This window comes from Pagrus pagrus, assembly GCF_965226575.1.
Source record: "Pagrus pagrus genome assembly, contig: HAP1_SCAFFOLD_533, whole genome shotgun sequence".
NCBI lineage: Eukaryota > Metazoa > Chordata > Actinopteri > Spariformes > Sparidae > Pagrus > Pagrus pagrus.
In genome coordinates, this window is record NW_028174935.1 from 1 (window position 1) to 9780 (window position 9780).

Sequence of the window (9780 nt, forward strand, 5' to 3'; positions counted from 1 at the left end):
GAAGAGCTAGAGGAGGAGTGAGAGGAAGAGCGAGAGGGAGAGCGAGAGGAGGAGCTAGAAGAAGAGCTAGAAGAAGATTGAGAGGAGGAACTAGAGTAAGAGCGAGAGGAAGAGTGAGACGAAGAGCGAGAGGACGAGCGAGAGGAAGAGTGAGAGGAAGAGCGAGAGGAGGAGCTAGCGACAGAGCTAGAAGCAGAGCTACAGAGGAACGACCTGACCTCGTTGGGGAGCCGGTGCTGGAACCAGGTGTGGAGCCACTGGGGGAGGCCGGCGGCGGGACCCTGTGGAGGACAAGCCGTGGGATGCCGGGCCGGTTGGGGTCCTGGATGAGGACAGATGTCCACACGTAACAGTGACCCATCTGAAAACACAACATCAAGCCAATGAACACACCCATGAGTCAGCACATATAAAGCTGCAGTGTACAGAATACAACTGTGATGTTATTGTCAAACTCTGTAAATTCAGTCAGAATCAGCTTGTTAAAACTAATTAGTGAATAAATATTTGCAATCAGCTCAGTGTTATTAATGACCTGACTTACCCCTTATTAAATAAATCATTTTAGAGTAATAATATATGAACCTATGAAGGATTAGAGTGTATAAGGTCATAATATAATATTGTCAGTGAGATTAAATGTCTAAACCTCACACATGGTTAGACATTTGAACACTTGAATTATGCTCAGCAGCCTGAGTTATTTCTAACACAAGTGGAAAATAGCTCAGAAAATACACAACACCACAGTGTAGAAATACTCTGTACAATCAATGCATTACATTTGTACTAATGTAAAAGTACTAGCATCAAAATATACTTGAAATATCAAAAGTAAAAGTACTCTTTATGCAGAATGGCATATTTCAGAACAAATCTACATTGATGCATTGATGTGTGATCACTTGGAATAACAACTTTATCTAATGAATCTGCAGGGTAACCTGTGAATTTCTCCTCAGGGATAAATACATTTTGATCTTAATCTACAATATTACAGCATCATTGATTTGTTGATCACAAGCTGTCAAATAAAGGTAGTTCAGTAAAAAGTCAGTGATCTGCCTCTGAACTGTGGAGGAGTAGAAGTATAAAGTAGCAGTAAATACACATATTCAAGTACCTCAAATGTGTACTTCACTACTGTACTTGAGTAAATGTACTTACTGTAGCTACTCTCAACCACTGATATCTATAATCCCAGTTTGTCCTGCTGAGAGTCTGAAAGCTAAATCTTCCACTCCTACAGAGACCTTTAGAAAGGGACATCTGCACCAGACTCCATTCAACAATATGCCAATTTTAAATTCTCTGGCTGATTGCTGACAAACCTGCAAACCTCCTACTGCACCATGATTGAGCCTTAATGAATAAATGAAACAGTGAGTCTTATCAGCACCACAGGCACCTTTTCTGGAAAACAAGTGTCCTTTTGCAGTCCTCTGCAGCTCTCTGCTGATGATTGTCTGTGTGGGTCAGGACAAGATCAAATCACGTCTTAAAATGAAGTATTAAGTTTTTCAATTTTCAAAAAAAATGTTTTTAAAACACAAATATCCCAAATATTTAGAATAAAAGAAAACAAGCTGATTTTTTTCATCAGTCAGACCAAAGAAGCAGCTTTTGGTTTCCTTATTCAATCATGGTCACATCAACCTCAGTCCCATTAGATTCATTAACACTAATTAAAAATATTGCCAATATTAGCAATAACTGCTAGCTTAAGTCTAATGTTGAAATACATGAGAAACAACAGGGTTTGACAGATTTATAAATCTCACTGTTTTCTGGACTAAAGTCCTCTGGTCAGTGACAGAAGGTGTGAAGAAGGTTCAGCTGTAATAAGTCTCCAGTAAATCCTTTTTTCGTGGAAAAAGTGAACTTTCCTGAAAATGTCGGACCGTAAGAAGGCTCGGTTCTGTCCCAATGTTGATCTGGACCGAATGATGCACCTGGAGACAAACCATGGCAACCGTGGAACGTTCAGGTCCCCCTGCCCAGCAGCCCACATCTCACCTGGAGAACATAGATCCAACCAGAATGGTGAAGTCCCGACAAAGGAGTCCAGAGATCAGGCTGATATGAACCTGTGGAGAATTTCACATAAAGAAACATGTCAGGTGTCCTATAAGAGGCCCTTATAAGGTGATGAAGCATCCCCAGGCCTACAGATGTTAGAACATGAGCTGGCCTCTGTGAGCCTCTACATGTTGGACTTTCTAGCCTTTCATTTACAATATTTATGCATACAAACAATACTCATATATTTAATAAGTCATATTATTATTTCTCTCTCCTGCTGAACTTTTTCTGTGTTCATTCTTGCACATTATATCGCTACTATAGCGCCATCAGGTGGGCTCAACAGAGAACTGCATGTAAATGAATAGTTGAGCTGCAGTTCAGTTTAAGTGGAACAAGCCAGAGAGCAAACATTACTGCAGCCTGTACCATACACATCATTTATTATTGTTCTGTATCTACTACGGGTCTGTTATACTGAAGTTCATGTGAGGCTTTGGGCCCCTGGCCGACCTTATTGTTGGCCCCCCACCCACCCAGCGCACCCCAACAAGCAGCTGATTGTTGCTGATGAAGCAGATCCTGAGGACACTCAGGTGAAGGATGAGGGACAGAGGTAGGAAGAGGTTTTGGGAAAATTCACATAAATGAACCTTTAGTCTGTGTCAATACTATGATTGGATACTATGAAATGAAAAGAATACTATGAAAAGAATTTCCCCTTGTGGGATTACAATAGTAAATTAAATTAAATTAAAATGATTATATGAACAAATATGCTGAATATTTGTTATGGTTTCATATAGTGGGGATGTGTTTATTTATGCTCAGAAAATTGGATGGAAACAAACTTATTGATCCAGATGCATTGGTATGATGAATATGTGAGGCTTTTAACTGCTGCAACGGGAAATGTGCCACTAGACAATAAATGGAGCTTCATAAAAGTTGAATATTTTGAAAAGTCACCCAGCCTCCAGCACTTCTACAACCCGCCTGCACTCTACTGTGTATCTCTGCATTATATCCTCCTGAGCCTCCACTTCTACCTCAGCCCACACCACTGTGAGTCTCCACCTTCTCTCACCTACCGAGCCACCAGCGTTTCCACCTGCCAGAGCCCGAGTCTCTCAACGCCAGCCGAGCCACCTGCTGTGACACCTGTTTGAGCCCGAGCCAGAGCATCTTCCACTACCTGCCTACTCAGCTTCAACAATAAATTCATTTAACTATCTCCCTGCTTAGTGTCAGCTTTTGGGTCAGATTAAAAATATCCCGTTCAAACCACAAGAGTATTATAAAAAAATCCCCCTTCTGTACTCCTTGTCTACCCAAGCCTCAAAGCCCTGGTTCTGGCAGCCAGGCAGAAAGTGCTCTATGGTACGGATGAGCCTCCAGGCCTTAACAGTACTTAAAGTGGTAGGGTTAGTACAAAGATCCGTCACCAACTCAGTTATTCACAAATAATTCCACAAAGGGCATTTGGACTGAGAGGATTCAATATGGAGCCAGATTGTGGCTGGGTCATACCTGAGCCAATCCACTATAACTCAAATGTGTGCTCCAAACTGGTAGAGCTCAGCCAGCCTTCAAGCACCTTGATCACCATATTTGATAACATGGGGACCATTTGCAGTGGATGGAGTAGTCTGGGCAGGATGTTCATTTCAGGATTTCAATCCTGTCCTTCCAGGACAGAGGCAAGGTGGCCCAGTGATCGAAGTCTGTCCTTATACCATCCAGAAGAGGCTGGAAGTCGGTCTTAAACATCTGATCATATGTGGGTGTTACACATGCACATGTAGGTCTGTATATCATTTTAAAGTGAACAAAGATAACTTGTTAACCAACAGGTTGACATGTGTTGCAGACTGTTTGTTCTGTTACTGATCTTTACACGTTTCTTATGTTACCAGTGTTATATATTAGTACTTTATAATGACATGATGGATGATGACAATCACTTTGAGTTTTCACTGTTGTTTCTACAGGTGACCTACAATGTTCAAAGACCAGCTGCACAGTCAGTTATCCAGCTGATGAGAATAAAGACTGCACCAGGCCACATTTACATTTGGTTGGCCCCCAACGAGTTTCTCACTCAGAGGTATTCCTCATGAATACATTTCTGATGCTCACAGTATCTGTTGCAAACAAAGTGTAATGCAGGAGAGCCAGAGACGTGTATGTGTGTGTGATGGCACTGGATGTGATGGAGTGCATGGCAGACACACTGTGGGATTAAATCTGTGTGTATACAGTTAGGACTCTGCAACATGATCCTGCATCCATCCACCTACAACCCCCCAACCCAGTTTCTATATGGGCCCACAGCCAGCAGAGATGCCTTTAACACTGACCTCTTATTTAGCACACATTCTAGCATCAACAGTGCTAAGCCTGTTTTCAGCCCTGCAAACAGGCTGGCAAGTTGTCAGTGCTGAATGATTTTCCAGAAGATGGAAGCCACAAATGAAAGTTGGTCTCAGGTGTTTCTTGGTAGACTGAGGCTGAAAACAATGGATTCTAAGACAACGTGGACCAGGACAGATTGGACATTATCATATATTGAGAAACTGGCCTGATGGCAAGCTGTCATCACTGCAGCAGCAGCTTACTTGTAAATCCATGTCCAGTAGGCGTTGTCTCACCTGTGAACAGAGGTTCCCATAGAACCAGATATGTGTTGAAAATATATAAAGCTAGTTTACGGCTAACGCACAGTCAGCAATGTGGCTGTTTGGGGTGAATAAACATAAACGGGCATGAATTTGCTCTGCAGACTCAGGCCCAAACCTTCATGGATGACGTAATGTTTGAAATATTTGTTCAGGTGACGTTGAGTCTCACTGGCCATCAGTTTTCCTCTCTATCTCTATCTCACTAAAAGTTACAGCAACCAAATGAAACACACCATCCCCTTCAGCAGACTTGTGGATTTCTCTGGTTTGATGGAAACATTTGGGATAATACACATGTACACAACTCAACAAAATATATAACAAGAGATGTCTTCAGTTAGCTACTCCACAAAGCTGTTTCATCTCCAGTGAAGTAGGAGACAATCTGTATGCTAAGCTAACCTACACACTCTAAACACCGTATGTAATAGACATGAGATTGATGTGAACCGACTCATCTAACTCTCAGGAAGTGACAGACGTATTCAAAGAATTGTCGAACTATTTTAAAGTGTTTGAAATAATCATGAGAGCTTTTCTAAGAACCAAATCTGACGTGAAAGTATTCTTGACAAGATTTATTTCCTGTACATCACAGGTTCATACAGATCCGACCAAAACTGGATCCCATACCTGGAAGAACTCACCTTAAATGTAAAGAGAACCAGACAGTTCAAACCTCCGTTGTCTTTGTATGTGTTTTTTATGTGTGGTTTTACTATAAAAACGGTACTTTACCTTAGAAAGGACATGAAATTCAAAGCAGTGTTTTTGTAAAGCCTGGAGTGGAAGTATAACATGTAAGAGTGAAAGTAACAAAGGCTTCCATGTTGTATTTGGAAGAATTTTATTTACAGTAAGCTCTATGTTCCTGTGCTTCATTCTGTAGGTCATGTCACACCAACAAGTTGAAAACATTTAGAGTCGTCTGCAAAAGAATTTCATATTTATTACATTTTCAAAATGCACAAACACATTTAAAATCAGCATGTGATGAAACATCTCATGTGGAGCCAACGTTGTACAGTTCACTTGCAAAGACACCAAAGTTAAAAACCTAAACTAGGGCAGCGTCTGAGCATTAGTTTGTGTTTGGACAAAATGTTCAATGTTTCATTTCTCTATCTCATCTATACCCACCTGTCCCTGCTGTGCATTCACCGTTTCATTCCATATAAAAGTCCCTTTATTACAAAAGTCACAAACGTCCTCACTTTTTCTCTTCATGACAAATCTACCTTCTTCTACCTTCATACAATTTACTGCTTGTCCTGGAAGTTCATAGCAGGTGAGGGTCTGGCTTCAAACCCTCACCCTGTTCACGTGTCCTTTGGCTCTGAATCACAGAAGTCCCACATGGTCGCACTTTATTTTACAGCACATTAAAGAAATAGTTCATTCTAAAACAAAATTCAGTCATTATCGACTCACCCACATGTTGATGAGAAGTCCGATGTAGTTTCTTATTATTCAAAGTGCAGCTGGAGACCCGCGGGGCTACCCTCCGGCAGGAATAATCCATATAACGAGTGTAAGTGGCGACCGAGAGGAAAAGGTCCTTAAAACTACACAAAAACTTTGTAATATTCCTCCATACTGCTCGTCCGCTGCAATCCAAGTGTCCTGAAGTGGCGACATCCAGAGTTTACTCGAAACGACGTCATTTAGTACATTTTTCTAGCCTAAACAGTCACTATACTACATCTGCCTGGAGGCACGCTCCGCGTTCACGCGAGTCTCCCTCACAGCCGATTGCACTACGGAAGCCGCGCCGGACAAGATGAACGAGATTCGCGATATATATACACACCGGTATTTACTTCCTGCTGTGAGTGTCAAAGTTTCAAATCACTAGTGCAGGCAGATCCCTCTTGTGTTTGTGTGTCGCGTGAGGAGCATTTGGCGGGTTAAACTTGAAATCGATCTGATACTCCGTCAGTCTTTCTTTCAGCTGTGGTTCCATGCCTGCAAAGGCCTCACGGAGCTCCCGCTCAGCACCGCGGAAGTTGGTACCATAATCTGACAGTATCTCCTTTGGTCGGCCCCGTCTTGCAATGAACCGGCGAAGAGCAAGGAGGAAGGCATCCGCATCCATGGAGTTGAAGAGCTCAATGTGAACAGTGCGAGTTGTGAGGCACTTGAAGATGGCCCCCCAGCGCTTTTCAGTCCTCCTGCCCATCTTGACCAGGTAAGGCCCAAAGCAGTCAACACCTGTTGAATAGAAAGGTGGACAGAGAATTCTGAGGCGCTGTGGTGGTAAGTCCGCCATCTGCGGGACCTTAGGCTGAGCTCTCCATCGCTGGCAGGATGGACAGTTGAGTTGGTGATGCCTGACAGCCTGACGACCTTGCAAGATCCAATACCGCCTTCGCACTTCTGCATACACCCACTCTGTGCCTGGGTGTAGCAGACGTTCATCCAGGTCTTTGATGAGAAGCTTTGTTGCTGAGTGCCTTGGGTCTAGTTCAATAGGATGGATCTCTCCTATGTGTGGGTTCTGCAACCTTTGAAGCCTCCCTCTGACCCGGAGCAGGCATGTTGAAGAGTCCCATTCTGGAGCAAGGCTAGCCAGACGACTGTGATTTGTTGTGATGTTATTGCACATAGGAATTGTTTATCTCTTGTATAGTTGCATAGATATTATCGTTTACAGTACAGTTTGCACTGTGTATATACATTGTATATATCTTGCTTCTATCTATGTTATGTACAGAGTGTTTTTCTTTTTCTTTTGTTTTCTCTTTTCTTTACCATTGCTGCTGTGACAAAATAATTTCCCAGTCTTGGATCAATAAAGTAATTCTATTCTATTCTATTCTATTCTATTTGGCACAGGTTTCTGTGCTTTGAGGGCAGTAGCTTCTTCTGGGAAGCTATGAGCTTGACACCCCCTCAAAAGTAGGATCTCGGCATCTCTGCCGATGGGTTGGCTGTGCCCTGGGTCCATTGCTACCCCTTGAGCCCCCTGATGTGCTTGCTGATGTGGTTCCTGGCGTGTTGCTGCAAAGCAAAGCTGGCACAGCATGGACTACTTGTTGTGCCAAATGGCAGTACCTGCCATTCGTACACACCTGGTGGGTCTTCACAGCGCAGATCCCTCCAGATGAACTGGAGGAGTCTGTCCTCAGGCAGAAGATGGACCTGATGGAACATTGCGCGGATGTCTCCGCTCACTGCAACCTGTTGCTGTCTGAACCGTAGAAGGACACCTAGCAGCGATGGGCCCAGGTAGGAGCTGGTCGTTCATTGAGATGCCCTGGTACCTGAATGAGCAGTTGAATACCAGCCGTGACTTGTTGTTATGGCTCACCAGATGATGGGGAGATACCATGCCTCTGCAGACTGATCCACCTCTTTAGGCAGAAGTTTCTTGACGTACCCAGTCTTGATAAGCTTGCCGATCTCAGTTGAGTAGACAGCTGCCTTCTCTGGATCCTTCCTGAGCCGCTTCTCGTGGCCCTCAGGTGAGCTATGACAGAATGAGTGGAGCTATTAAGCTTAGGTGCACCTGTCTTCCTCAAGAGGGGGGTTGCATAACGCTGGACTCCCTCTATGTCGACACGCTGGGTTTTTGTTTCTAGAAGGCTCATGGCTTCCTGATCTTCACGAGAACGAACAACCATTTTCTCATTTCAAAAAGGCAGGATGTCTAGTTGCCATAACCTTTCGACGTTCCGGTAGAGGAGATCTTCAGGGCTAGCAACTGATGTGAAGAGGCACTGTTGCACTGAAGGATGTTCTGGTGGACCCCCTCCGGCCCCCTGCAAAGCCCATCCGAGGGTGGTGTGGATGGCTGTAGGTCCTCCACTTGCTCCTTTGCGGATTGGCTTAGTGGCAGTGATAAGGTGTACATGATCCGACCCAAGCAACACCAGTGGGCGTGCGTTGAAGAATGGCTGCAACGGGACTCCACGTAAGTGAACATGTCGTCTTTGTAGCATCTGTACTGGGTAAGTCTGTTCAAGAGATTTCAAAGCTGACCTTGGAACCCCTGAGGTGTGTAAGGTCTGTTTAGGCAGCTTGAGGTGCTCAAATAGCACATGATATTTGTACTTCTCAGTCATTACTTGTGGCTGATGATATTGTGATGCAGCTGGATAGCTGTAAGACACAGCCCTGGGCTCATAGGTATGGGCTGTAGCCGTTACCTGTAGTTGTTGTACTTGCGGTTGTAGACTTCGTCCTGAGCTATCATAGCGATGAGTTGGCCCTGTAGCCTGTAGTAGCAGAGGGTCTGGCTTGATGGGGCGTTGCAGGTCCAGATATGGTGTCACCATGCCAGATGAGATGGTTGAATGGGGGGAGCCTGGGCACTTTGATGAGGCCAGGTGTATTGGTGTGAATGCAGAGCTTGCTCTCTCAAATCCTGCTATAGGTGTGTAGGCTCTCACCTTTGTCTCACTCTCTTGTCCCACAGACATGCACGCTGTTATGTGTCCACCAGCCTGGGGCTCCATGTGGTGTGCTCCAGAAGCTGTATTCTGGTTCACTGACGACGAGGGAGAAAGGCTTGGCGCGATGAGAGATGTATGAGGGCAAAGCGTGAAGGTGACTGTGTGGGTGGAGGCGTAGCGCCCTCCCTCCTGTGATGATCCTCATCCACCTCATCTTCCTTTAGGAAGGAAGAGATGTGTTCCAGCAGCTCCTGACGGTGACGCTGTCGGTTTTCATACTGCTGTAGTCTGTTGGTGAGCTGGGCCACTTCAGCATTCTCCTCCCTCTCGCTCCTGGAAATGGACTCGATTACTTTCCTGAGTGAAGTAGTGTTCAGAATGTCACCTGAGCTGGGGTTGTGCGAGGCTGCACGTCTGTCCAAATGAGAGGCTGCATCTGCTTGACTAATGTCTGCTGCGACCGCTGCTCCTCTCTGCTCTCTCTCTGTAGGGCGTGAGGAAAGGGCAGGTCGCTGAGGATTGTAGGCAAGGATGTAGTCTTCAAGATGTCTGGGGATGCGGTGACGCCTCAGTGATTGGTCTTGAATCTCAGGATGAGGTAGAGATTCTGACTGCTCTTCTGATGACATCTTCTGCGGTAGCCAATTAATCTGGCTCGAAGGACCTTTGTTGAGGATTAAACC

General features: G+C 44.6%; 1 long non-coding RNA gene across 1 annotated transcript; it reads right to left on the reverse strand.

Moving 5' to 3' along the window:
* Positions 1-6: 6 nt before the first annotated feature.
* LOC311254178 lies at positions 7-1920 on the reverse strand. The gene is made up of 3 exons (XR_014622215.1): positions 1782-1920; positions 1409-1466; positions 7-361 (listed from the first exon to the last, which is right to left on the reverse strand). It is a non-coding gene; the product is annotated as an uncharacterized lncRNA (long non-coding RNA).
* Positions 1921-9780: the final 7860 nt, after the last annotated feature.